Source organism: Haliotis rufescens, unplaced genomic scaffold (genome assembly GCF_023055435.1).
Source record: "Haliotis rufescens isolate VD_foot unplaced genomic scaffold, xgHalRufe1.0.p SCAF_7, whole genome shotgun sequence".
Classification (NCBI taxonomy): Eukaryota; Metazoa; Mollusca; class Gastropoda; order Lepetellida; family Haliotidae; genus Haliotis; species Haliotis rufescens.
The window spans coordinates 47,990,456-48,016,086 of NW_025964361.1; the positions used below are offsets into that span (position 1 = coordinate 47,990,456).

The following is a 25,631-nucleotide window of genomic DNA, read 5'->3' on the forward strand; positions in this document are numbered from 1 at the left end:
TTCTCTCCTTCCCGCTTTTGCAACAAGAAATAAGACAACTCACACCAACACGACGAAAATGAAGCCGTCATTAGCAGCTATATCAATTCCTTGATTTCTCTTTTGATGATAGAGTTTGAAGATATTCTAAAAATGAATGGGTAAAAAAGTACTGACATATCTATGCTTGTATTTGGAAGTTATACCTCTTTAGACATTTAGATTGGGGACAAATGGCGTTTAAGCGCAATGTAATCAGTGAACATGTCCAGGGGACTTTCTGATGCAAGTAATATGTAACAGACACATATGTCGTAGCACTAGGTAGATGAAGTGAGAGCAGAGTGGCGCAGTGGAAGCGTGCTGGGCCCATAACCCAGAGGTCCGTGGATCGAAACCATGCTCTGCTAACTACACCTTTTTCTCTCCTTCCCGCTTTTGCAACAAGAAATAAGACAACTCACACCAACACGACGAAAATGAAGCCGTCATTAGCAGCTATATCAATTCCTTGATTTCTCTTTTGATGATAGAGTTTGAAGATATTCTAAAAATGAATCGTAAAAAAAGTACTGACATATCTATGCTTGTATTTGGAAGTTATACCTCTTTAGACATTTAGATTGGGGACAAATGGCGTTTAAGCGCAATGTTATCAGTGAACATGTCCAGGGGACTTTCTGATGCAAGTAATATGTAACAGACACATATGTCGTAGCACTAGGTAGATGAACTGAGAGCAGAGTGGCGCAGTGGAAGCGTGCTGGGCCCGTAACCCAGAGGTCCGTGGATCGCAACCACGCTCTGCTAACTACACCTTTTTCTCTCCTTCCCGCTTTTGCAACAAGAAATAAGACAACTCACACCAACACGACGAAAATGAAGCCGTCATTAGCAGCTATATCAATTCCTTGATTTCTCTTTTGATGATAGAGTTTGAAGATATTCTAAAAATGAATGGGTAAAAAAGTACTGACATATCTATGCTTGTATTTGGAAGTTATACCTCTTTAGACATTTAGATTGGGGACAAATGGCGTTTAAGCGCAATGTAATCAGTGAACATGTCCAGGGGACTTTCTGATGCAAGTAATATGTAACAGACACATATGTCGTAGGACTAGGTAGATGAACTGAGAGCAGAGTGGCGCAGTGGAAGCGTGCTGGGCCCATAACCCAGAGGTCCGTGGATCGCAACCACGCTCTGCTAACTACACCTTTTTCTCTCCTTCCCGCTTTTGCAACAAGAAATAAGACAACTCACACCAACACGACGAAAATGAAGCCGTCATTAGCAGCTATATCAATTCCTTGATTTCTCTTTTGATGATAGAGTTTGAAGATATTCTAAAAATGAATGGGTAAAAAAGTACTGACATATCTATGCTTGTATTTGGAAGTTATACCTCTTTAGACATTTAGATTGGGGACAAATGGCGTTTAAGCGCAATGTAATCAGTGAACATGTCCAGGGGACTTTCTGATGCAAGTAATATGTAACAGACACATATGTCGTAGCACTAGGTAGATGAAGTGAGAGCAGAGTGGCGCAGTGGAAGCGTGCTGGGCCCATAACCCAGAGGTCCGTGGATCGCAACCACGCTCTGCTAACTACACCTTTTTCTCTCCTTCCCGCTTTTGCAACAAGAAATAAGACAACTCACACCAACACGACGAAAATGAAGCCGTCATTAGCAGCTATATCAATTCCTTGATTTCTCTTTTGATGATAGAGTTTGAAGATATTCTAAAAATGAATGGGTAAAAAAGTACTGACATATCTATGCTTGTATTTGGAAGTTATACCTCTTTAGACATTTAGATTGGGGACAAATGGCGTTTAAGCGCAATGTAATCAGTGAACATGTCCAGGGGACTTTCTGATGCAAGTAATATGTAACAGACACATATGTCGTAGCACTAGGTAGATGAAGTGAGAGCAGAGTGGCGCAGTGGAAGCGTGCTGGGCCCATAACCCAGAGGTCCGTGGATCGAAACCATGCTCTGCTAACTACACCTTTTTCTCTCCTTCCCGCTTTTGCAACAAGAAATAAGACAACTCACACCAACACGACGAAAATGAAGCCGTCATTAGCAGCTATATCAATTCCTTGATTTCTCTTTTGATGATAGAGTTTGAAGATATTCTAAAAATGAATCGTAAAAAGGTATTGACATATCTATGCTTGTATTTGGAAGTTATACCTCTTTAGACATTTAGATTGGGGACAAATGGCGTTTAAGCGCAATGTAATCAGTGAACATGTCCAGGGGACTGTCTGATGCAAGTAATATGTAACAGACACATATGTCGTAGCACTAGGTAGATGAACTGAGAGCAGAGTGGCGCAGTGGAAGCGTGCTGGGCCCATAACCCAGAGGTCCGTGGATCGCAACCACGCTCTGCTAACTACACCTTTTTCTCTCCTTCCCGCTTTTGCAACAAGAAATAAGACAACTCACACCAACACGACGAAAATGAAGCCGTCATTAGCAGCTATATCAATTCCTTGATTTCTCTTTTGATGATAGAGTTTGAAGATATTCTAAAAATGAATCGTAAAAAGGTACTGACATATCTATGCTTGTATTTGGAAGTTATACCTCTTTAGACATTTAGATTGGGGACAAATGGCGTTTAAGCGCAATGTAATCAGTGAACATGTCCAGGGGACTGTCTGATGCCAGTAATATGTAACAGACACATATGTCGTAGCACTAGGTAGATGAACTGAGAGCAGAGTGGCGCAGTGGAAGCGTGCTGGGCCCATAACCCAGAGGTCCGTGGATCGCAACCACGCTCTGCTAACTACACCTTTTTCTCTCCTTCCCGCTTTTGCAACAAGAAATAAGACAACTCACACCAACACGACGAAAATGAAGCCGTCATTAGCAGCTATATCAATTCCTTGATTTCTCTTTTGATGATAGAGTTTGAAGATATTCTAAAAATGAATCGTAAAAAAGTACTGACATATCTATGCTTGTATTTGGAAGTTATACCTCTTTAGACATTTAGATTGGGGACAAATGGCGTTTAAGCACAATGTAATCAGTGAACATGTCCAGGGGACTGTCTGATGCAAGTAATATGTAACAGACACATATGTCGTAGCACTAGGTAGATGAACTGAGAGCAGAGTGGCGCAGTGGAAGCGTACTGGGCCCATAACCCAGGGGTCCGTGGATCGAAACCACGCTCTGCTAACTACACCTTTTTCTCTCCTTCCCGCTTTTGCAACAAGAAATAAGACAACTCACACCAACACGACGAAAATGAAGCCGTCATTAGCAGCTATATCAATTCCTTGATTTCTCTTTTGATGATAGAGTTTGAAGATATTCTAAAAATGAATGGGTAAAAAAGTACTGACATATCTATGCTTGTATTTGGAAGTTATACCTCTTTAGACATTTAGATTGGGGACAAATGGCGTTTAAGCGCAATGTAATCAGTGAACATGTCCAGGGGACTGTCTGATGCAAGTAATATGTAACAGACACATATGTCGTAGCACTAGGTAGATGAACTGAGAGCAGAGTGGCGCAGTGGAAGCGTGCTGGGCCCATAACCCAGAGGTCCGTGGATCGCAACCACGCTCTGCTAACTACACCTTTTTCTCTCCTTCCCGCTTTTGCAACAAGAAATAAGACAACTCACATCAACACGACGAAAATGAAGCCGTCATTAGCAGCTATATCAATTCCTTGATTTCTCTTTTGATGATAGAGTTTGAAGATATTCTAAAAATGAATCGTAAAAAAGTACTGACATATCTATGCTTGTATTTGGAAGTTATACCTCTTTAGACATTTAGATTGGGGACAAATGGCGTTTAAGCGCAATGTAATCAGTGAACATGTCCAGGGGACTGTCTGATGCAAGTAATATGTAACAGACACATATGTCGTAGCACTAGGTAGATGAACTGAGAGCAGAGTGGCGCAGTGGAAGCGTGCTGGGCCCATAACCCAGAGGTCCGTGGATCGCAACCACGCTCTGCTAACTACGCCTTTTTCTCTCCTTCCCGCTTTTGCAACAAGAAATAAGACAACTCACACCAACACGACGAAAATGAAGCCGTCATTAGCAGCTATATCAATTCCTTGATTTCTCTTTTGATGATAGAGTTTGAAGATATTCTAAAAATGAATCGTAAAAAAGTACTGACATATCTATGCTTGTATTTGGAAGTTATACCTCTTTAGACATTTAGATTGGGGACAAATGGCGTTTAAGCGCAATGTAATCAGTGAACATGTCCAGGGGACTGTCTGATGCAAGTAATATGTAACAGACACATATGTCATGGCACTAGGTAGATGAACTGAGAGCAGAGTGGCGCAGTGGAAGCGTGCTGGGCCCATAACCCAGAGGTCCGTGGATCGAAACCACGCTCTGCTAACTACACCTTTTTCTCTCCTTCCCGCTTTTGCAACAAGAAATAAGACAACTCACACCAACACGACGAAAATGAAGCCGTCATTAGCAGCTATATCAATTCCTTGATTTCTCTTTTGATGATAGAGTTTGAAGATATTCTAAAAATGAATCGTAAAAAGGTACTGACATATCTATGCTTGTATTTGGAAGTTATACCTCTTTAGACATTTAGATTGGGGACAAATGGCGTTTAAGCGCAATGTAATCAGTGAACATGTCCAGGGGACTTTCTGATGCAAGTAATATGTAACAGACACATATGTCGTAGCACTAGGTAGATGAACTGAGAGCAGAGTGGCGCAGTGGAAGCGTGCTGGGCCCATAACCCAGAGGTCCGTGGATCGAAACCACGCTCTGCTAACTACACCTTTTTCTCTCCTTCCCGCTTTTGCAACAAGAAATAAGACAACTCACACCAACACGACGAAAATGAAGCCGTCATTAGCAGCTATATCAATTCCTTGATTTCTCTTTTGATGATAGAGTTTGAAGATATTCTAAAAATGAATCGTAAAAAAGTACTGACATATCTATGCTTGTATTTGGAAGTTATACCTCTTTAGACATTTAGATTGGGGACAAATGGCGTTTAAGCACAATGTAATCAGTGAACATGTCCAGGGGACTGTCTGATGCAAGTAATATGTAACAGACACATATGTCGTAGCACTAGGTAGATGAACTGAGAGCAGAGTGGCGCAGTGGAAGCGTGCTGGGCCCATAACCCAGAGGTCCGTGGATCGAAACCACGCTCTGCTAACTACACCTTTTTCTCTCCTTCCCGCTTTTGCAACAAGAAATAAGACAACTCACACCAACACGACGAAAATGAAGCCGTCATTAGCAGCTATATCAATTCCTTGATTTCTCTTTTGATGATAGAGTTTGAAGATATTCTAAAAATGAATCGTAAAAAAGTATTGACATATCTATGCTTGTATTTGGAAGTTATACCTCTTTAGACATTTAGATTGGGGACAAATGGCGTTGAAGCACAATGTAATCAGTGAACATGTCCAGGGGACTGTCTGATGCAAGTAATATGTAACAGACACATATGTCGTAGCACTAGGTAGATGAAGTGAGAGCAGAGTGGCGCAGTGGAAGCGTGCTGGGCCCATAACCCAGAGGTCCGTGGATCGCAACCACGCTCTGCTAACTACACCTTTTTCTCTCCTTCCCGCTTTTGCAACAAGAAATAAGACAACTCACACCAACACGACGAAAATGAAGCCGTCATTAGCAGCTATATCAATTCCTTGATTTCTCTTTTGATGATAGAGTTTGAAGATATTCTAAAAATGAATCGTAAAAAAGTACTGACATATCTATGCTTGTATTTGGAAGTTATACCTCTTTAGACATTTAGATTGGGGACAAATGGCGTTTAAGCGCAATGTAATCAGTGAACATGTCCAGGGGACTGTCTGATGCAAGTAATATGTAACAGACACATATGTCGTAGCACTAGGTAGATGAACTGAGAGCAGAGTGGCGCAGTGGAAGCGTGCTGGGCCCATAACCCAGAGGTCCGTGGATCGAAACCACGCTCTGCTAACTACACCTTTTTCTCTCCTTCCCGCTTTTGCAACAAGAAATAAGACAACTCACACCAACACGACGAAAATGAAGCCGTCATTAGCAGCTATATCAATTCCTTGATTTCTCCTTTGATCATAGAGTTTGAGGATATTCTAAAAATGAATAGTAAAAAAGTACTGACATATCTATGCTTGTATTTGGAAGTTATACCTCTTTAGACATTTAGATTGGGGACAAATGGCGTTTAAGCACAATGTAATCAGTGAACATGTCCAGGGGACTGTCTGATGCAAGTAATATGTAACAGACACATATGTCGTAGCACTAGGTAGATGAAGTGAGAGCAGAGTGGCGCAGTGGAAGCGTGCTGGGCCCATAACCCAGAGGTCCGTGGATCGCAAGCACGCTCTGCTAAGTACACCTTTTTCTCTCCTTCCCGCTTTTGCAACAAGAAATAAGACAACTCACACCAACACGACGAAAATGAAGCCGTCATTAGCAGCTATATCAATTCCTTGATTTCTCTTTTGATGATAGAGTTTGAAGATATTCTAAAAATGAATCGTAAAAAAGTACTGACATATCTATGCTTGTATTTGGAAGTTATACCTCTTTAGACATTTAGATTGGGGACAAATGGCGTTTAAGCGCAATGTAATCAGTGAACATGTCCAGGGGATTTTCTGATGCAAGTAATATGTAACAGACACATATGTCGTAGCACTAGGTAGATGAACTGAGAGCAGAGTGGCGCAGTGGAAGCGTGCTGGGCCCATAACCCAGAGGTCCGTGGATCGCAACCACGCTCTGCTAACTACACCTTTTTCTCTCCTTCCCGCTTTTGCAACAAGAAATAAGACAACTCACACCAACACGACGAAAATGAAGCCGTCATTAGCAGCTATATCAATTCCTTGATTTCTCTTTTGATGATAGAGTTTGAAGATATTCTAAAAATGAATCGTAAAAAAGTACTGACATATCTATGCTTGTATTTGGAAGTTATACCTCTTTAGACATTTAGATTGGGGACAAATGGCGTTTAAGCGCAATGTAATCAGTGAACATGTCCAGGGGACTGTCTGATGCAAGTAATATGTAACAGACACATATGTCGTAGGACTAGGTAGATGAACTGAGAGCAGAGTGGCGCAGTGGAAGCGTGCTGGGCCCATAACCCAGAGGTCCGTGGATCGAAACCACGCTCTGCTAACTACACCTTTTTCTCTCCTTCCCGCTTTTGCAACAAGAAATAAGACAACTCACACCAACACGACGAAAATGAAGCCGTCATTAGCAGCTATATCAATTCCTTGATTTCTCCTTTGATCATAGAGTTTGAGGATATTCTAAAAATGAATCGTAAAAAAGTACTGACATATCTATGCTTGTATTTGGAAGTTATACCTCTTTAGACATTTAGATTGGGGACAAATGGCGTTTAAGCACAATGTAATCAGTGAACATGTCCAGAGGACTGTCTGATGCAAGTAATATGTAACAGACACATATGTCGTAGCACTAGGTAGATGAAGTGAGAGCAGAGTGGCGCAGTGGAAGCGTGCTGGGCCCATAACCCAGAGGTCCGTGGATCGCAAGCACGCTCTGCTAAGTACACCTTTTTCTCTCCTTCCCGCTTTTGCAACAAGAAATAAGACAACTCACACCAACACGACGAAAATGAAGCCGTCATTAGCAGCTATATCAATTCCTTGATTTCTCTTTTGATGATAGAGTTTGAAGATATTCTAAAAATGAATCGTAAAAAAGTACTGACATATCTATGCTTGTATTTGGAAGTTATACCTCTTTAGACATTTAGATTGGGGACAAATGGCGTTTAAGCGCAATGTAATCAGTGAACATGTCCAGGGGACTTTCTGATGCAAGTAATATGTAACAGACACATATGTCGTAGCACTAGGTAGATGAACTGAGAGCAGAGTGGCGCAGTGGAAGCGTGCTGGGCCCATAACCCAGAGGTCCGTGGATCGCAACCACGCTCTGCTAACTACACCTTTTTCTCTCCTTCCCGCTTTTGCAACAAGAAATAAGACAACTCACACCAACACGACGAAAATGAAGCCGTCATTAGCAGCTATATCAATTCCTTGATTTCTCTTTTGATGATAGAGTTTGAAGATATTCTAAAAATGAATCGTTAAAAAGTACTGACATATCTATGCTTGTATTTGGAAGTTATACCTCTTTAGACATTTAGATTGGGGACAAATGGCGTTTAAGCGCAATGTAATCAGTGAACATGTCCAGGGGACTTTCTGATGCAAGTAATATGTAACAGACACATATGTCGTAGCACTAGGTAGATGAACTGAGAGCAGAGTGGCGCAGTGGAAGCGTGCTGGGCCCATAACCCAGAGGTCCGTGGATCGCAACCACGCTCTGCTAACTACACCTTTTTCTCTCCTTCCCGCTTTTGCAACAAGAAATAAGACAACTCACACCAACACGACGAAAATGAAGCCGTCATTAGCAGCTATATCAATTCCTTGATTTCTCTTTTGATGATAGAGTTTGAAGATATTCTAAAAATGAATCGTAAAAAAGTACTGACATATCTATGCTTGTATTTGGAAGTTATACCTCTTTAGACATTTAGATTGGGGACAAATGGCGTTGAAGCACAATGTAATCAGTGAACATGTCCAGGGGACTGTCTGATGCAAGTAATATGTAACAGACACATATGTCGTAGCACTAGGTAGATGAAGTGAGAGCAGAGTGGCGCAGTGGAAGCGTGCTGGGCCCATAACCCAGAGGTCCGTGGATCGCAACCACGCTCTGCTAACTACACCTTTTTCTCTCCTTCCCGCTTTTGCAACAAGAAATAAGACAACTCACACCAACACGACGAAAATGAAGCCGTCATTAGCAGCTATATCAATTCCTTGATTTCTCTTTTGATGATAGAGTTTGAAGATATTCTAAAAATGAATCGTAAAAAAGTACTGACATATCTATGCTTGTATTTGGAAGTTATACCTCTTTAGACATTTAGATTGGGGACAAATGGCGTTTAAGCGCAATGTAATCAGTGAACATGTCCAGGGGACTGTCTGATGCAAGTAATATGTAACAGACACATATGTCGTAGCACTAGGTAGATGAACTGAGAGCAGAGTGGCGCAGTGGAAGCCTGCTGGGCCCATAACCCAGAGGTCCGTGGATCGAAACCACGCTCTGCTAACTACACCTTTTTCTCTCCTTCCCGCTTTTGCAACAAGAAATAAGACTTTCTGATGCAAGTAATATGTAACAGACACATATGTCGTAGCACTAGGTAGATGAACTGAGAGCAGAGTGGCGCAGTGGAAGCGTGCTGGGCCCATAACCCAGAGGTCCGTGGATCGCAACCACGCTCTGCTAACTACACCTTTTTCTCTCCTTCCCGCTTTTGCAACAAGAAATAAGACAAGTAATATATAACAGACACATATGTCATAGCACTAGGTAGATGAACTGAGAGCAGAGTGGCGCAGTGGAAGCGTGCTGGGCCCATAACCCAGAGGTCCGTGGATCGCAACCACGCTCTGCTAACTACACCTTTTTCTCTCCTTCCCGCTTTTGCAACAAGAAATAAGACAACTCACCCCAACACGACGAAAATGAAGCCGTCATTAGCAGCTATATCAATTCCTTGATTTCTCTTTTGATGATAGAGTTTGAAGATATTCTAAAAATGAATCGTAAAAAAGTACTGACATATCTATGCATATATTTGGAAGTTATACCTCTTTAGACATTTAGATTGGGGACAAATGGCGTTTAAGCGAAATGTAATCAGAGAACATGTCCAGGGGACTGTCTGATGCAAGCAATATATAACAGACACATATGTCATAGCACTAGGTAAATGAAATGAGAGCAGAGTGGCGCAGTGGAAGCGTGCTGGGCCCATAACCCAGAGGTCCGTGGATCGAAACCACGCTCTGCTAACTACACCTTTTTCTCTCCTTCCCGCTTTTGAAACAAGAAATAAGACAAATCACACCAACACGACGAAAATGAAGCCGTCATTAGCAGCTATATCAATTCCTTGATTTCTCTTTTGATGATAGAGTTTGAAGATATTCTAAAAATGAATCGTAAAAAAGTACTGACATATCTATGCATATATTTGGAAGTTATACCTCTTTAGACATTTAGATTGGGGACAAATGGCGTTTAAGCGCAATGTAATCAGAGAACATGTCCAGGGGACTGTCTGATGCAAGCAATATATAACAGACACATATGTCATAGCACTAGGTAAATGAAATGAGAGCAGAGTGGCGCAGTGGAAGCGTGCTGGGCCCATAACCCAGAGGTCCGTGGATCGCAACCACGCTCTGCTAACTACACCTTTTTCTCTCCTTCCCGCTTTTGAAACAAGAAATAAGACAAATCACACCAACACGACGAAAATGAAGCCGTCATTAGCAGCTATATCAATTCCTTGATTTCTCTTTTGATGATAGAGTTTGAAGATATTCTAAAAATGAATCGTTAAAAAGTACTGACATATCTATGCTTGTATTTGGAAGTTATACCTCTTTAGACATTTAGATTGGGGACAAATGGCGTTTAAGCGCAATGTAATCAGTGAACATGTCCAGGGGACTTTCTGATGCAAGTAATATGTAACAGACACATATGTCGTAGGACTAGGTAGATGAACTGAGAGCAGAGTGGCGCAGTGGAAGCGTGCTGGGCCCATAACCCAGAGGTCCGTGGATCGAAACCACGCTCTGCTAACTACACCTTTTTCTCTCCTTCCCGCTTTTGCAACAAGAAATAAGACAACTCACACCAACACGACGAAAATGTAGCCGTCATTAGCAGCTATATCAATTCCTTGATTTCTCTTTTGATGATAGAGTTTGAAGATATTCTAAAAATGAATCGTAAAAAAGTACTGACATATCTATGCTTGTATTTGGAAGTTATACCTCTTTAGACATTTAGATTGGGGACAAATGGCGTTTAAGCGCAATGTAATCAGTGAACATGTCCAGGGGACTGTCTGATGCAAGTAATATGTAACAGACACATATGTCGTAGCACTAGGTAGATGAAGTGAGAGCAGAGTGGCGCAGTGGAAGCGTGCTGGGCCCATAACCCAGAGGTCCGTGGATCGAAACCACGCTCTGCTAACTACACCTTTTTCTCTCTCCTTCCCGCTTTTGCAACAAGAAATAAGACAACTCACATCAACACGACGAAAATGAAGCCGTCATTAGCAGCTATATCAATTCCTTGATTTCTCTTTTGATGATAGAGTTTGAAGATATTCTAAAAATGAATCGTAAAAAAGTACTGACATATCTATGCATATATTTGGAAGTTATACCTCTTTAGACATTTAGATTGGGGACAAATGGCGTTTAAGCGCAATGTAATCAGAGAACATGTCCAGGGGACTGTCTGATGGAAGCAATATATAACAGACACATATGTCATAGCACTAGGTAAATGAAATGAGAGCAGAGTGGCGCAGTGGAAGCGTGCTGGGCCCATAACCCAGAGGTCCGTGGATCGCAACCACGCTCTGCTAACTACACCTTTTTCTCTCCTTCCCGCTTTTGAAACAAGAAATAAGACAAATCACACCAACACGACGAAAATGAAGCCGTCATTAGCAGCTATATCAATTCCTTGATTTCTCTTTTGATGATAGAGTTTGAAGATATTCTAAAAATGAATCGTAAAAAAGTACTGACATATCTATGCTTGTATTTGGAAGTTATACCTCTTTAGACATTTAGATTGGGGACAAATGGCGTTTAAGCGCAATGTAATCAGTGAACATGTCCAGGGGACTTTCTGATGCAAGTAATATGTAACAGACACATATGTCGTAGGACTAGGTAGATGAACTGAGAGCAGAGTGGCGCAGTGGAAGCGTGCTGGGCCCATAACCCAGAGGTCCGTGGATCGAAACCACGCTCTGCTAACTACACCTTTTTCTCTCCTTCCCGCTTTTGCAACAAGAAATAAGACAACTCACACGAACACGACGAAAATGAAGCCGTCATTAGCAGCTATATCAATTCCTTGATTTCTCTTTTGATGATAGAGTTTGAAGATATTCTAAAAATGAATCGTAAAAAAGTACTGACATATCTATGCTTGTATTTGGAAGTTATACCTCTTTAGACATTTAGATTGGGGACAAATGGCGTTTAAGCGCAATGTAATCAGTGAACATGTCCAGGGGACTGTCTGATGCAAGTAATATGTAACAGACACATATGTCGTAGCACTAGGTAGATGAAGTGAGAGCAGAGTGGCGCAGTGGAAGCGTGCTGGGCCCATAACCCAGAGGTCCGTGGATCGAAACCACGCTCTGCTAACTACACCTTTTTCTCTCCTTCCCGCTTTTGAAACAAGAAATAAGACAAATCACACCAACACGACGAAAATGAAGCCGTCATTAGCAGCTATATCAATTCCTTGATTTCTCTTTTGATGATAGAGTTTGAAGATATTCTAAAAATGAATCGTAAAAAAGTACTGACATATCTATGCTTGTATTTGGAAGTTATACCTCTTTAGACATTTAGATTGGGGACAAATGGCGTTTAAGCGCAATGTAATCAGTGAACATGTCCAGGGGACTTTCTGATGCAAGTAATATGTAACAGACACATATGTCGTAGGACTAGGTAGATGAACTGAGAGCAGAGTGGCGCAGTGGAAGCGTGCTGGGCCCATAACCCAGAGGTCCGTGGATCGCAACCACGCTCTGCTAACTACACCTTTTTCTCTCCTTCCCGCTTTTGCAACAAGAAATAAGACAACTCACACGAACACGACGAAAATGAAGCCGTCATTAGCAGCTATATCAATTCCTTGATTTCTCTTTTGATGATAGAGTTTGAAGATATTCTAAAAATGAATCGTAAAAAAGTACTGACATATCTATGCTTGTATTTGGAAGTTATACCTCTTTAGACATTTAGATTGGGGACAAATGGCGTTTAAGCGCAATGTAATCAGTGAACATGTCCAGGGGACTGTCTGATGCAAGTAATATGTAACAGACACATATGTCGTAGCACTAGGTAGATGAAGTGAGAGCAGAGTGGCGCAGTGGAAGCGTGCTGGGCCCATAACCCAGAGGTCCGTGGATCGAAACCACGCTCTGCTAACTACACCTTTTTCTCTCCTTCCCGCTTTTGCAACAAGAAATAAGACAACTCACATCAACACGACGAAAATGAAGCCGTCATTAGCAGCTATATCAATTCCTTGATTTCTTTTTTGATGATAGAGTTTGAAGATATTCTAAAAATGAATCGTAAAAAAGTACTGACATATCTATGCTTGTATTTGGAAGTTATACCTCTTTAGACATTTAGATTGGGGACAAATGGCGTTTAAGCGCAATGTAATCAGTGAACATGTCCAGGGGACTTTCTGATGCAAGTAATATGTAACAGACACATATGTCGTAGCACTAGGTAGATGAACTGAGAGCAGAGTGGCGCAGTGGAAGCGTGCTGGGCCCATAACCCAGAGGTCCGTGGATCGCAACCACGCTCTGCTAACTACACCTTTTTCTCTCCTTCCCGCTTTTGCAACAAGAAATAAGACAACTCACACCAACACGACGAAAATGAAGCCGTCATTAGCAGCTATATCAATTCCTTGATTTCTCTTTTGATGATAGAGTTTGAAGATATTCTAAAAATGAATCGTAAAAAAGTACTGACATATCTATGCTTGTATTTGGAAGTTATACCTCTTTAGACATTTAGATTGGGGACAAATGGCGTTTAAGCGCAATGTAATCAGTGAACATGTCCAGGGGACTGTCTGATGCAAGTAATATGTAACAGACACATATGTCGTAGCACTAGGTAGATGAAGTGAGAGCAGAGTGGCGCAGTGGAAGCGTGCTGGGCCCATAACCCAGAGGTCCGTGGATCGAAACCACGCTCTGCTAACTACACCTTTTTCTCTCCTTCCCGCTTTTGCAACAAGAAATAAGACAACTCACATCAACACGACGAAAATGAAGCCGTCATTAGCAGCTATATCAATTCCTTGATTTCTCTTTTGATGATAGAGTTTGAAGATATTCTAAAAATGAATCGTAAAAAAGTACTGACATATCTATGCTTGTATTTGGAAGTTATACCTCTTTAGACATTTAGATTGGGGACAAATGGCGTTTAAGCGCAATGTAATCAGTGAACATGTCCAGGGGACTTTCTGATGCAAGTAATATGTAACAGACACATATGTCGTAGCACTAGGTAGATGAACTGAGAGCAGAGTGGCGCAGTGGAAGCGTGCTGGGCCCATAACCCAGAGGTCCGTGGATCGCAACCACGCTCTGCTAACTACACCTTTTTCTCTCCTTCCCGCTTTTGCAACAAGAAATAAGACAACTCACATCAACACGACGAAAATGAAGCCGTCATTAGCAGCTATATCAATTCCTTGATTTCTCTTTTGATGATAGAGTTTGAAGATATTCTAAAAATGAATCGTAAAAAAGTACTGACATATCTATGCTTGTATTTGGAAGTTATACCTCTTTAGACATTTAGATTGGGGACAAATGGCGTTTAAGCGCAATGTAATCAGTGAACATGTCCAGGGGACTTTCTGATGCAAGTAATATGTAACAGACACATATGTCGTAGCACTAGGTAAATGAACTGAGAGCAGAGTGGCGCAGTGGAAGCGTGCTGGGCCCATAACCCAGAGGTCCGTGGATCGAAACCACGCTCTGCTAACTACACCTTTTTCTCTCCTTCCCGCTTTTGCAACAAGAAATAAGACAACTCACACCAACACGACGAAAATGAAGCCGTCATTAGCAGCTATATCAATTCCTTGATTTCTCTTTTGATGATAGAGTTTGAAGATATTCTAAAAATGAATCGTAAAAAAGTACTGACATATCTATGCTTGTATTTGGAAGTTATACCTCTTTAGACATTTAGATTGGGGACAAATGGCGTTTAAGCGCAATGTAATCAGTGAACATGTCCAGAGGACTTTCTGATGCAAGCAATATATAACCGACACATATGTCATAGCACTAGGTAAATGAAATGAGAGCAGAGTGGCGCAGTGGAAGCGTGCTGGGCCCATAACCCAGAGGTCCGTGGATCGAAACCACGCTCTGCTAACTACACCTTTTTCTCTCCTTCCCGCTTTTGCAACAAGAAATAAGACAACTCACACCAACACGACGAAAATGAAGCCGTCATTAGCAGCTATATCAATTCCTTGATTTCTCTTTGGATGATAGAGTTTGAAGATATTCTAAAAATGAATCGTAAAAAAGTACTGACATATCTATGCTTGTATTTGGAAGTTATACCTCTTTAGACATTTAGATTGGGGACAAATGGCGTTTAAGCGCAATGTAATCAGTGAACATGTCCAGAGGACTTTCTGATGCAAGCAATATATAACCGACACATATGTCATAGCACTAGGTAAATGAAATGAGAGCAGAGTGGCGCAGTGGAAGCGTGCTGGGCCCATAACCCAGAGGTCCGTGGATCGAAACCACGCTCTGCTAACTACACCTTTTTCTCTCCTTCCCGCTTTTGCAACAAGAAATAAGACAACTCACCCCAACACGACGAAAATGAAGCCGTCATTAGCAGCTATATCAATTCCTTGATTTCTCTTTTAATGATAGAGTTTGAAGATATTCTAAAAATGAATCGTCAAAAAGTACTGACATATCTATGCTTGTATTTGGAAGTTATACCTCTTTAGACATTTAGATTGGGGACAAATGGCGTTTAAAGCGCAATGTAATCAGTGAACATGTCCAGGGGACTGTCTGATTCAAGTAATATGTAACAGACACATATGTCATAGCACTAGGTAAATGAAATGAGAGCAGAGTGGCGCAGTGGAAGCGTGCTGGGCCCATAACCCAGAGGTCCGTGGATCGAAACCACGCTCTGCTAACTACACCTTTTTCTCTCCTTCCCGCTTTTGCAACAAGAAATAAGACAACTCACCCCAACACGACGAAAATGAAGCCGTCATTAGCAGCTATATCAATTCCTTGATTTCTCTTTTAATGATAGAGTTTGAAGATATTCTAAAAATGAATCGTAAAAAAGTACTGACATATCTATGCTTGTATTTGGAAGTTATACCTCTTTAGACATTTAGATTGGGGACAAATGGCGTTTAAGCGCAATGTAATCAGTGAACATGTCCAGGGGACTTTCTGATGCAAGTAATATGTAACAGACACATATGTCGTAGCACTAGGTAGATGAACTGAGAGCAGAGTGGCGCAGTGGAAGCGTGCTGGGCCCATAACCCAGAGGTCCGTGGATCGAAACCACGCTCTGCTAACTACACCTTTTTCTCTCCTTCCCGCTTTTGCAACAAGAAATAAGACAACTCACATCAACACGACGAAAATGAAGCCGTCATTAGCAGCTATATCAATTCCTTGATTTCTCTTTTGATGATAGAGTTTGAAGATATTCTAAAAATGAATCGTAAAAAAGTACTGACATATCTATGCTTGTATTTGGAAGTTATACCTCTTTAGACATTTAGATTGGGGACAAATGGCGTTTAAGCGAAATGTAATCAGTGAACATGTCCAGGGGACTGTCTGATGCAAGTAATATGTAACAGACACATATTTCGTAGCACTAGGTAGATGAACTGAGAGCAGTGTGGCGCAGTGGAAGCGTGCTGGGCCCATAACCCAGAGGTCCGTGGATCGCAACCACGCTCTGCTAACTACACCTTTTTCTCTCCTTCCCGCTTTTGCAACAAGAAATAAGACAACTCACACCAACACGACGAAAATGAAGCCGTCATTAGCAGCTATATCAATTCCTTGATTTCTCTTTTGATGATAGAGTTTGAAGATATTCTAAAAATGAATCGTAAAAAGGTACTGACATATCTATGCTTGTATTTGGAAGTTATACCTCTTTAGACATTTAGATTGGGGACAAATGGCGTTTAAGCGCAATGTAATCAGTGAACATGTCCAGGGGACTTTCTGATGCAAGTAATATGTAACAGACACATATGTCGTAGCACTAGGTAGATGAACTGAGAGCAGGGTGGCGCAGTGGAAGCGTGCTGGGCCCATAACCCAGAGGTCCGTGGATCGAAACCACGCTCTGCTAACTACACCTTTTTCTCTCCTTTCCGCTTTTGCAACAAGAAATAAGACAACTCACCCCAACACGACGAAAATGAAGCCGTCATTAGCAGCTATATCAATTCCTTGATTTCTCTTTTGATGATAGAGTTTGAAGATATCCTTAAAATGAATCGTCAAAAAGTACTGACATATCTATGCTTGTATTTGGAAGTTATACCTCTTTAGACATTTAGATTGGGGACAAATGGCGTTTAAGCGCAATGTAATCAGTGAACATGTCCAGGGGACTTTCTGATGCAAGTAATATGTAACAGACACATATGTCGTAGCACTAGGTAAATGAACTGAGAGCAGAGTGGCGCAGTGGAAGCGTGCTGGGCCCATAACCCAGAGGTCCGTGGATCGAAACCACGCTCTGCTAACTACACCTTTTTCTCTCCTTCCCGCTTTTGCAACAAGAAATAAGACAACTCACCCCAACACGACGAAAATGAAGCCGTCATTAGCAGCTATATCAATTCCTTGATTTCTCTTTTGATGATAGAGTTTGAAGATATTCTAAAAATGAATCGTAAAAAAGTACTGACATATCTATGCTTGTATTTGGAAGTTATACCTCTTTAGACATTTAGATTGGGGACAAATGGCGTTTAAGCGCAATGTAATCAGTGAACATGTCCAGGGGACTTTCTGATGCAAGTAATATGTAACAGACACATATGTCATAGCACTAGGGAAATGAAATGAGAGCAGAGTGGCGCAGTGGAAGCGTGCTGGGCCCATAACCCAGAGGTCCGTGGATCGAAACCACGCTCTGCTAACTACACCTTTTTCTCTCCTTCCCGCTTTTGCAACAAGAAATAAGACAACTCACCCCAACGCGACGAAAATGAAGCCGTCATTAGCAGCTATATCAATTCCTTGATTTCTCTTTTGATGATAGAGTTTGAAGATATTCTAAAAATGAATCGTAAAAAGGTACTGACATATCTATGCTTGTATTTGGAAGTTATATTATACCTCTTTAGACATTTAGATTGGGGACAAATGGCGTTTAAGCGCAATGTAATCAGTGAACATGTCCAGGGGACTTTCTGATGCAAGTAATATGTAACAGACACATATGTCGTAGCACTAGGTAGATGAACTGAGAGCAGAGTGGCGCAGTGGAAGCGTGCTGGGCCCATAACCCAGAGGTCCGTGGATCGAAACCACGCTCTGCTAACTACACCTTTTTCTCTCCTTCCCGCTTTTGCAACAAGAAATAAGACAACTCACACCAACACGACGAAAATGAAGCCGTCATTAGCAGCTATATCAATTCCTTGATTTCTCTTTTGATGATAGAGTTTGAAGATATTCTAAAAATGAATAGTAAAAAGGTACTGACATATCTATGCTTGTATTTGGAAGTTATACCTCTTTAGACATTTAGATTGGGGACAAATGGCGTTTAAGCGCAATGTAATCAGTGAACATGTCCAGGGGACTTTCTGATGCAAGTAATATGTAACAGACACATATGTCGTAGCACTAGCTAGATGGACTGAGAGCAGAGTGGCGCAGTGGAAGCGTGCTGGGCCCATAACCCAGAGGTCCGTGGATCGAAACCACGCTCTGCTAACTACACCTTTTTCTCTCCTTCCCGCTTTTGCAACAAGAAATAAGACAACTCACACCAACACGACGAAAATGAAGCCGTCATTAGCAGCTATATCAATTCCTTGATTTCTCTTTTGATGATAGAGTTTGAAGATATTCTAAAAATGAATCGTAAAAAAGTACTGACATATCTATGCTTGTATTTGGAAGTTATACCTCTTTAGACATTTAGATTGGGGACAAATGGCGTTTAAGCGCAATGTAATCAGTGAACATGTCCAGGGGACTTTCTGATGCAAGTAATATGTAACAGACACATATGTCGTAGCACTAGGTAGATGAACTGAGAGCAGAGTGGCGCAGTGGAAGCGTGCTGGGCCCATAACCCAGAGGTCCGTGGATCGCAACCACGCTCTGCTAACTACACCTTTTTCTCTCCTTCCCGCTTTTGCAACAAGAAATAAGACAACTCACCCCAACACGACGAAAATGAAGCCGTCATTAGCAGCTATATCAATTCCTTGATTTCTCTTTTGATGATAGAGTTTGAAGATATTCTAAAAATGAATCGTAAAAAGGTACTGACATATCTACGCTTATATTTGGAAGTTATACCTCTTTAGACATTTAGATTGGGGACAAATGGCGTTTAAGCGCAATGTAATCAGTGAACATGTCCAGGGGACTTTCTGATGCAAGTAATATGTAACAGACACATATGTCGTAGCACTTGGTAGATGAACTGAGAGCATAGTGGCACAGTGGAAGCGTGCTGGGCCCATAACCCAGAGGTCCGTGGATCGAAACCACGCTCTGCTAACTACACCTTTTTCTCTCCTTCCCGCTTTTGCAACAAGAAATAAGACAACTCACCCCAACACGACGAAAATGAAGCCGTCATTAGCAGCTATATCAATTCCTTGATTTCTCTTTTGATGATAGAGTTTGAAGATATTCTAAAAATGAATCGTAAAAAAGTACTGACATATCTATGCTTGTATTTGGAAGTTATACCTCTTTAGACATTTAGATTGGGGACAAATGGCGTTTAAGCGCAATGTAATCAGTGAACATGTCCAGGGGACTTTCTGATGCAAGTAATATGTAACAGACACATATGTCATAGCACTAGGGAAATGAAATGAGAGCAGAGTGGCGCAGTGGAAGCGTGCTGGGCCCATAACCCAGAGGTCCGTGGATCGAAACCACGCTCTGCTAACTACACCTTTTTCTCTCCTTCCCGCTTTTGCAACAAGAAATAAGACAACTCACCCCAACGCGACGAAAATGAAGCCGTCATTAGCAGCTATATCAATTCCTTGATTTCTCTTTTGATGATAGAGTTTGAAGATATTCTAAAAATGAATCGTAAAAAGGTACTGACATATCTATGCTTGTATTTGGAAGTTATATTATACCTCTTTAGACATTTAGATTGGGGACAAATGGCGTTTAAGCGCAATGTAATCAGTGAACATGTCCAGGGGACTTTCTGATGCAAGTAATATGTAACAGACACATATGTCGTAGCACTAGGTAGATGAACTGAGAGCAGAGTGGCGCAGTGGAAGCGTGCTGGGCCCATAACCCAGAGGTCCGTGGATCGAAACCACGCTCTGCTAACTACACCTTTTTCTCTCCTTCCCGCTTTTGCAACAAGAAATAAGACAACTCACACCAACACGACGAAAATGAAGCCGTCATTAGCAGCTATATCAATTCCTTGATTTCTCTTTTGATGATAGAGTTTGAAGATATTCTAAAAATGAATAGTAAAAAGGTACTGACATATCTATGCTTGTATTTGGAAGTTATACCTCTTTAGACATTTAGATTGGGGACAAATGGCGTTTAAGCGCAATGTAATCAGTGAACATGTCCAGGGGACTTTCTGATGCAAGTAATATGTAACAGACACATATGTCGTAGCACTAGCTAGATGGACTGAGAGCAGAGTGGCGCAGTGGAAGCGTGCTGGGCCCATAACCCAGAGGTCCGTGGATCGAAACCACGCTCTGCTAACTACACCTTTTTCTCTCCTTCCCGCTTTTGCAACAAGAAATAAGACAACTCACACCAACACGACGAAAATGAAGCCGTCATTAGCAGCTATATCAATTCCTTGATTTCTCTTTTGATGATAGAGTTTGAAGATATTCTAAAAATGAATCGTAAAAAAGTACTGACATATCTATGCTTGTATTTGGAAGTTATACCTCTTTAGACATTTAGATTGGGGACAAATGGCGTTTAAGCGCAATGTAATCAGTGAACATGTCCAGGGGACTTTCTGATGCAAGTAATATGTAACAGACACATATGTCGTAGCACTAGGTAGATGAACTGAGAGCAGAGTGGCGCAGTGGAAGCGTGCTGGGCCCATAACCCAGAGGTCCGTGGATCGCAACCACGCTCTGCTAACTACACCTTTTTCTCTCCTTCCCGCTTTTGCAACAAGAAATAAGACAACTCACCCCAACACGACGAAAATGAAGCCGTCATTAGCAGCTATATCAATTCCTTGATTTCTCTTTTGATGATAGAGTTTGAAGATATTCTAAAAATGAATCGTAAAAAGGTACTGACATATCTACGCTTATATTTGGAAGTTATACCTCTTTAGACATTTAGATTGGGGACAAATGGCGTTTAAGCGCAATGTAATCAGTGAACATGTCCAGGGGACTTTCTGATGCAAGTAATATGTAACAGACACATATGTCGTAGCACTTGGTAGATGAACTGAGAGCATAGTGGCACAGTGGAAGCGTGCTGGGCCCATAACCCAGAGGTCCGTGGATCGAAACCACGCTCTGCTAACTACACCTTTTTCTCTCCTTCCCGCTTTTGCAACAAGAAATAAGACAACTCACCCCAACACGACGAAAATGAAGCCGTCATTAGCAGCTATATCAATTCCTTGATTTCTCTTTTGATGATAGAGTTTGAAGATATTCTAAAAATGAATCGTAAAAAAGTACTGACATATCTATGCACATATTTGGAAGTTATACCTCTTTAGACATTTAGATTGGGGACAAATGGCGTTTAAGCGCAATGTAATCAGTGAACATGTCCAGAGGACTGTCTGATGCAAGCAATATATAACAGACACATATGTCATAGCACTAGGTAAATGAAATGAGAGCACAGTGGCGCAGTGGAAGCGTGCTGGGCCCATAACCCAGAGGTCCGTGGATCGAAACCACGCTCTGCTAACTACACCTTTTTCTCTCCTTCCCGCTTTTGAAACAAGAAATAAGACAAATCACACCAACACGACGAAAATGAAGCCGTCATTAGCAGCTATATCAATTCCTTGATTTCTCTTTTGATGATAGAGTTTGAAGATATTCTAAAAATGAATCGTAAAAAGGTAGTGACATATCTATGCTTATATTTGGAAGTTATACCTCTTTAGACATTTAGATTGGGGACAAATGGCGTTTAAGCGCAATGTAATCAGTGAACATGTCCAGGGGACTTTCTGATGCAAGTAATATGTAACAGACACATATGTCGTAGCACTAGCTAGATGAACTGAGAGCAGAGTGGCGCAGTGGAAGCGTGCTGGGCCCATAACCCAGAGGTCCGTGGATCGCAACCACGCTCTGCTAACTACACCTTTTTCTCTCCTTCCCGCTTTTGCAACAAGAAATAAGACAACTCACCCCAACACGACGAAAATGAAGCCGTCATTAGCAGCTATATCAATTCCTTGATTTCTCTTTTGATGATAGAGTTTGAAGATATTCTAAAAATGAATCGTAAAAAGGTACTGACATATCTACGCTTGTATTTGGAAGTTATACCTCTTTAGACATTTAGATTGGGGACAAATGGCGTTTAAGCGCAATGTAATCAGTGAACATGTCCAGGGGACTTTCTGATGCAAGTAATATGTAACAGACACATATGTCGTAGCACTTGGTAGATGAACTGAGAGCATAGTGGCGCAGTGGAAGCGTGCTGGGCCCATAACCCAGAGGTCCGTGGATCGAAACCACGCTCTGCTAACTACACCTTTTTCTCTCCTTCCCGCTTTTGCAACAAGAAATAAGACAACTCACCCCAACACGACGAAAATGAAGCCGTCATTAGCAGCTATATCAATTCCTTGATTTCTCTTTTGATGATAGAGTTTGAAGATATTCTAAAAATGAATCGTAAAAAAGTACTGACATATCTATGCTTGTATTTGGAAGTTATACCTCTTTAGACATTTAGATTGGGGGCAAATGGCGTTTAAGCGAAATGTAATCAGTGAACATGTCCAGAGGACTGTCTGATGAAAGCAATATATAACAGACACATATGTCATAGCACTAGGTAAATGAAATGAGAGCAGAGTGGCGCAGTGGAAGCGTGCTGGGCCCATAACCCAGAGGTCCGTGGATCGAAACCACGCTCTGCTAACTACACCTTTTTCTCTCCTTTCCGCTTTTGCAACAAGAAATAAGACAACTCACACCAACACGACGAAAATGAAGCCGTCATTAGCAGCTATATCAACTCCTGGATTTCTCTTTTGATGATAGAGTTTGAAGATATTCTAAAAATGAATCGTAAAAAAAGTACTGACATATCTATGCTTATATTTGGAAGTTATACCTCTTTAGACATTTAGATTGGGGACAAATGGCGTTTAAGCGCAATGTAATCAGTGAACATGTCCAGGGGACTTTCTGATGCAAGTAATATGTAACAGACACATATGTCGTAGCACTTGGTAGATGAACTGAGAGCAGAGTGGCGCAGTGGAAGCGTGCTGGGCCCATAACCCAGAGGTCCGTGGATCGCAACCACGCTCTGCTAACTACACCTTTTTCTCTCCTTCCCGCTTTTGCAACAAGAAATAAGACAACTCACCCCAACACGACGAAAATGAAGCCGTCATTAGCAGCTATATCAATTCCTTGATTTCTCTTTTGATGATAGAGTTTGAAGATATTCTAAAAATGAATAGTAAAAAAGTACTGACATATCTATGCTTGTATTTGGAAGTTATACCTCTTTAGACATTTAGATTGGGGGCAAATGGCGTTTAAGCGAAATGTAATCAGTGAACATGTCCAGAGGACTGTCTGATGAAAGCAATATATAACAGACACATATGTCATAGCACTAGGTAAATGAAATGAGAGCAGAGTGGCGCAGTGGAAGCGTGCTGGGCCCATAACCCAGAGGTCCGTGGATCGAAACCACGCTCTGCTAACTACACCTTTTTCTCTCCTTCCCGCTTTTGCAACAAGAAATAAGACAACTCACACCAACACGACGAAAATGAAGCCGTCATTAGCAGCTATATCAACTCCTGGATTTCTCTTTTGATGATAGAGTTTGAAGATATTCTAAAAATGAATCGTAAAAAAAGTACTGACATATCTATGCTTATATTTGGAAGTTATACCTCTTTAGACATTTAGATTGGGGACAAATGGCGTTTAAGCGCAATGTAATCAGTGAACATTTCCAGAGGACTGTCTGATGCAAGCAATATATAACAGACACATATGTCATAGCACTAGGTAATTGAAATGAGAGCAGAGTGGCGCAGTGGAAGCGTGCTGGGCCCATAACCCAGAGGTCCGTGGATCGAAACCACGCTCTGCTAACTACACCTTTTTCTCTCCTTCCCGCTTTTGCAACAAGAAATAAGACAACTCACACCAACACGACGAAAATGAAGCCGTCATTAGCATCTATATCAATTCCTTGATTTCTCTTTTGATGATAGAGTTTGAAGATATTCTAAAAATGAATCGTAAAAAAGTACTGACATATCTATGCTTGTATTTGGAAGTTATACCTCTTTAGACATTTAGATTGGGGACAAAAGGCGTTTAAGCGCAATGTAATCAGTGAACATGTCCAGGGGACTTTCTGATGCAAGTAATATGTAACAGACACATATGTCGTAGCACTTGGTAGATGAACTGAGAGCAGAGTGGCGCAGTGGAAGCGTGCTGGGCCCATAAGCCAGAGGTCCGTGGATCGAAACCACGCTCTGCTAACTACACCTTTTTCTCTCCTTCCCGCTTTTGCAACAAGAAATAAGACAACTCACACCAACACGACGAAAATGAAGCCGTCATTAGCATCTATATCAACTCCTGGATTTCTCTTTTGATGATAGAGTTTGAAGATATTCTAAAAATGAATCGTAAAAAAAGTACTGACATATCTATGCTTATATTTGGAAGTTATACCTCTTTAGACATTTAGATTGGGGACAAATGGCGTTTAAGCGCAATGTAATCAGTGAACATTTCCAGAGGACTGTCTGATGCAAGCAATATATAACAGACACATATGTCATAGCACTAGGTAATTGAAATGAGAGCAGAGTGGCGCAGTGGAAGCGTGCTGGGCCCATAACCCAGAGGTCCGTGGATCGAAACCACGCTCTGCTAACTACACCTTTTTCTCTCCTTCCCGCTTTTGCAACAAGAAATAAGACAACTCACACCAACACGACGAAAATGAAGCCGTCATTAGCATCTATATCAATTCCTTGATTTCTCTTTTGATGATAGAGTTTGAAGATATTCTAAAAATGAATCGTAAAAAAGTACTGACATATCTATGCTTGTATTTGGAAGTTATACCTCTTTAGACATTTAGATTGGGGACAAAAGGCGTTTAAGCGCAATGTAATCAGTGAACATGTCCAGGGGACTTTCTGATGCAAGTAATATGTAACAGACACATATGTCGTAGCACTAGGTAGATGAACTGAGAGCAGAGTGGCGCAGTGGAAGCGTGCTGGGCCCATAAGCCAGAGGTCCGTGGATCGAAACCACGCTCTGCTAACTACACCTTTTTCTCTCCTTCCCGCTTTTGCAACAAGAAATAAGACAACTCACACCAACACGACGAAAATGAAGCCGTCATTAGCAGCTATATCAATTCCTTGATTTCTCTTTTGATGATAGAGTTTGAAGA

General features: G+C 41.4%; 1 non-coding gene across 1 annotated transcript; it reads left to right on the top strand.

Annotated features, from left to right (window-relative positions):
• Window positions 1-17,034: 17,034 nt before the first annotated feature.
• On the top strand, window positions 17,035-17,106 carry Trnam-cau. The gene has a single exon. It is a non-coding gene; the product is annotated as a tRNA-Met (tRNA).
• Window positions 17,107-25,631: the final 8,525 nt, after the last annotated feature.